This window comes from Echinops telfairi, unplaced genomic scaffold (genome assembly GCF_000313985.2).
Source record: "Echinops telfairi isolate 266 unplaced genomic scaffold, ASM31398v2 ScPeMD7_7475;HRSCAF=8513, whole genome shotgun sequence".
Classification (NCBI taxonomy): Eukaryota; Metazoa; Chordata; class Mammalia; order Afrosoricida; family Tenrecidae; genus Echinops; species Echinops telfairi.
In genome coordinates, this window is record NW_022111379.1 from 7,675,031 (window position 1) to 7,679,713 (window position 4,683).

The window sequence follows — 4,683 nt, forward strand, 5'->3', positions numbered from 1 at the left end:
CTGGAATGGGTTAGGGCAGGCCTAAGAGCAGCGTGGTGTCCGGTCGCCCCAAGTGGGCACCAGTTAATAAAGACTGCCCTGGAACGCCTTGGCGATCTTAAAGTGCCTCCTAAGAGGTGGGGGAAGGTAACGGCTTCTCGGAAGAGGTGCTGATGGGCTTTTTTTTCCCGATGGTGAAGGCATCTGCTTACAGCTTTTTACGCGTCTGCTGTTGGTTCGGCACCTAACTGCTCCGTGCCGCAGTTGTAGCATTTGACTTGCTTGAAATTGTTGCAGTAGGTTACTGCAGATTGAATGCTCAGCTGTGCAGTTAAAAAGAAAAAGAGGGGGGGAAAGGCAAACCGCAGTGTTAATTTTTAAATACTGGACAAGACCCTATTGTGCGTTAGGATGCAGTGGCTAATACTGTTTCTGGTCTCGCGTTCTGTTTCGTGCGTGGTTAAAGCTGGTAACCACATTTGATTTAACCTTTTTGTGGGACAGATTTTTTTTACGCTGTAAGACATCAAACGTTTGAATTTTGGGAAAATCAGTTGTGAGGGATGTAGCCATAAGGTTGAAAAATAAACGAATATTATGATTGATGCAACTTTTAAAACGCGCTAGTTATGTGGAACGAAACTACATGCATGGGGCACCAAGTTACTGACTTCTCGCGTGTCACTTTTTTTTTTTGCCTTGGCCAGATTCACTCAAATTAGCAGTATGTTACTGCTTGTTGAGCTTCCTACTGAACAGATTTTACAGTGTGTTAAGGAGCAACATTTTCTTTTGAAAATGGAACTATTATTTGAAGATAGTGTTTTGGTTAAACGTAAATCTGATAATCTAGTGCTAGTAGTAAACAATGGACAACGTAAATTCTCATGTAACTAAGCACAGTCCAAGAAAGTGATTGAAGGTTTGTAGAAGGTAGTTTCATTGCTCTCTGTCTGAACCTAAAAATAGGACAGCTGTGCTTACACCCCTAACTTTTGTTTTCTTTTTGTTTGAGGGAACGTCATTAAAAATCTGTCGTAAATATAATCTTATATCTTTGAACTTGTTACCTAACTTACTGTCATTTTAGTTAACTTTTATAAACTGTAGCATTTAACTTTTAGAATAATTTTGTTTGTTTTCATATAGCGAAATCTCATCCGGCTTTCTCGGCTTTAAAGTGTGTTGTAATAATGACAAGCCAAACTTTACAAGTTCTTAATGTTAGCTTCTGGAACAAAAATGTAGCTAATGCATATGACATCATTCTTTTAGTTATGGGAGAGCATAAATGGTGATGAAATGAAGAACTAGAAACAATGGAAAACCTGGGGAATTTTGTTTTTCTAGTTACCTCATTTTCAAGATGCTATGAAATAAAATTGAGGACATAAGTATTCTGTGTTAAAGGTTTATGTTTAGAATTTTCCTTAAAATAAGGATAGAATGTACCCGGACTATCTTTTCTCCAAGTAGCATACTAATTTTATACCAGTCATTGGTTATGTTTTCGATCATTTATACTTAAAGTTTTAGAATTAAAAAGTTAACGCACATTGGAAGACCAGGTTAAGCAAGAATAAAAAATAAAGACAACTTGCTAGCCACCTGCAGATATAAAAGAGGACAGTAGTTATCTTTCCAGACCTTTGAATAAGCTGTACATATACTTTTTAATAACAAGGGGATCATACCTTATGTTTCACTAGGAAAAGGAAGGCTACAAAAATAGTTTCAAAATCAGAGGAATCCCAGAGCAACTTACTTGGGTCACTAAGTAACAATTTTTTCAAATGCATACTGTGATTATAGCTTTAAGCTATTTTAATCTTTCTCTTATTATTGATCTTTTTATTTTCTAGTGTCCTGTTTTTATAAAAATTATTGGAAATATTCTTATAGCTAAATCTTGGTTTTATTTCCTTAAGATGAATTGTTGAGTCAAAAGCAAACTCATTGCTATCAATTTGATTCTAATTGTGACCCTTCAGTACATCCTTACTTTTTCCTTTTTTTAAAAAACAATTTTGTTGGAATATTATTAAAATATACAATTCAATAGTTAAATCATATTAAAAGTTGCACAATCATCACTACAATCAATTTTAGAAGGGGATTTAAATATAGAAGCAGACTGCTACATTTTCCTTCTGCGCAGCAGAAGGTGGGGTTTGAATAGCTTTCGGAACTCTTGACAAATTGTGCCACCAGGATTCCTGTATACATACTAGTTTTCCCCACTAGTCAATGATTGATTGGTCTAAAATAGTCATTTTAAAAATTGCCTTTCCTCTTTTTCTTTTTTTTTTTGAAACTGGTGAGGTCGAATTTTTAACATGTTGATTGGACATTGGTATTTCTTTTGTGAAATTTCATTTACCTTTTGCTCATTTTTCTACTCTATGGGATGTTTATCAGTTGATTTAAATCCAATCCACTGACATCAAGTCAATTCTGATGTATAGGACATAACAGAATTGTTCCATAGGGTTTTGCTGTAAAGCTTTATAGAACCAAAGCAAAACTTCATCTTTTTCCCACTGAGTGACTGATGGGTTTGAACAGAACAGTGCTTAACCCATTGCACTAATAGAGTTCCTTAATGTTTTTTAAAATCTATTTATTATGCGTACTCATAGAGGCTTTAGTTAACAGTTCAGATATTTTTTGCTTAGTTCACTTTAGAGAATTTAAACATTTAAAAAAATTCTTCTTCCTGATTCTGCTTTTCAATATGAACCAGATAGATTGTTAGTAAATTGGAAATACAGTTTTAGAAGAAAAAGTTCAAAATGTTAAAAGATTGCTCTGAGTCACTGGCCTTGAGGGCTTGGGATCATGGTCTTGGGGACATCTAGGTTACTTGGCATATAGTATACAGACAATGTTCTAAATCCTAATCGATGAGTAGTAACTGGGCTTAAAAAGCTTGTGAATATTCCTCTTAAGATACAACAACTGGTCTACTGAATACTCTCTATTCCCCTCTGGAGCAAAAAAAAATTAAAGGAAATTCAAGATTCAAGGAAACTACTGTTCCTGAAAAGTATGGTACCACATGAATTATATACCCTCTGTTACTGTGAGAACAGAAGAACTAGAGGGAACCCAGCTACCCCTCTTCTAAACCACTCTGATCAGGATCACAGACACCCTTTAAACTTGGAACTGAAATTACTCCCCCAAATCTCGTTACAACCTAACAATAGGCATGTGAACAACAATACCTGTGAGGAACATTTTACTCAGACAACTAACCACCCAAAGGGCAACATATGTGAAAGAAAATTGAGAATGCAGGAAATCTGGGGGAAGGTATACAGGGAACCCAGGGAGGCAGTGGGAGGAGTTCTGTTACATTGAGTGGATTGCAGCTAAGGTCACAAAATAAAATGTAAACCGATGAATGGGAAACAAATTGCTTTGTAAAGGTACACCCAAAGTCAAGACAGTGTCTTTTTAAAAAAGTTAATCTTTCCATGGGAACTTGATTACTTTTTCTGGGAGAGGAATTCTGACAGCAACATAAAAAAAGTACTATTATTTGTAGAAATCTGCAGATTATAGTCTCCAACCAATAAGACATGACCTTTTCTTTTAGAATGTTTTTCTGACTTTCTTAACTCCCTTTTTATAACTTGTTAAATTTAGTTGTGCTTTATTAAAATTCTTTGTGGTTACCCATTTTAACTTTTTAGGAGCCCTGGTGTCGTCATGGTTACATGGGCTGAGATCCACAAGGTCAACAGTTCGAAAACACCTACAGCTCCTCTGGAGAACGATTAAGGCTTTTTATTCCTGTAAAGAGTTACCGTCACTGGAGCAGTTCTAAATCTGTACTGTAGGGTTGTTAAGAGTCGTCGGCATCTGCTCGATGTGTAGTGAGTTCGGTTTTCTGGTTTTTATATTAACCTTTAGGCTTTTAAGACATTTGGGGATTTTTTTTTAAAACTATTAATAGAAAAGTGTTTAAAGCCCTTAACTTGTCAAAGTATGTTTACTCAACTAGTATTGCTCATAAAAAAAAATTGATCTGTAATAGATGATCCTAAATTGATAGGCAATTCATGAAACTAACATTATACGGTTATATAGTAGGCTATTTTGTATTTCTACATCAATGGTCAGGAAATGTTTATTGTGCATTCTTTGTGTGCCCAACACTTGTTGAGTTGTTCTTGCCTGAAGGTACATATTGTGATGGGAACAACGAAGGGGGTGCTCCAAAAACCCAGAATTTTCTTTTTCAAAGCTATGTATTTGAGTTTTTTTTTTACAAAACAACTTTATCATCTTCAAAGTACTTTCTATTACATTTAATACATGTCAAATCTGCGATTCCATTCCTGAAAACATTTTTCAAACTCATCTGTATGACTGACAGCACCTCCCTTAAAAAAAAAACCCTCTTCTGCGGAGTAGTCAAATAGCTGTCCTTTATTGTCTCTTTTCATTTATGGAAACAAAAGAAAAGTGAACAGGAGTAAGGTAAGGTGAGTAAGGTGCATGGGACAAAGAGAAAGGCAGTTTTTTGCCAAAAACTGAGACTGAGATGGCTGTGTGAGCAGGTACATTGCCGTGGTGGCAAAACTAGCCCCCATCTGCTACAAATCAGCCCTTTTTTGTCGCACAGTGTTAATGAGATCTTCTCAGAATCTAAATAGAAAGCTTGATTAACAGTATGACACAGTGGAACAAACTCGA

At 35.7% G+C, this 4,683-nt stretch overlaps 1 protein-coding gene across 1 annotated transcript in view; it reads left to right on the forward strand.

Moving 5' to 3' along the window:
- The window catches only part of ARIH1 (ariadne RBR E3 ubiquitin protein ligase 1), a 105,121-nt gene that overhangs the window by 1,102 nt on the left and 99,336 nt on the right, over positions 1–4,683 (forward strand). The gene's annotated exons all lie outside the window — the stretch shown is intronic.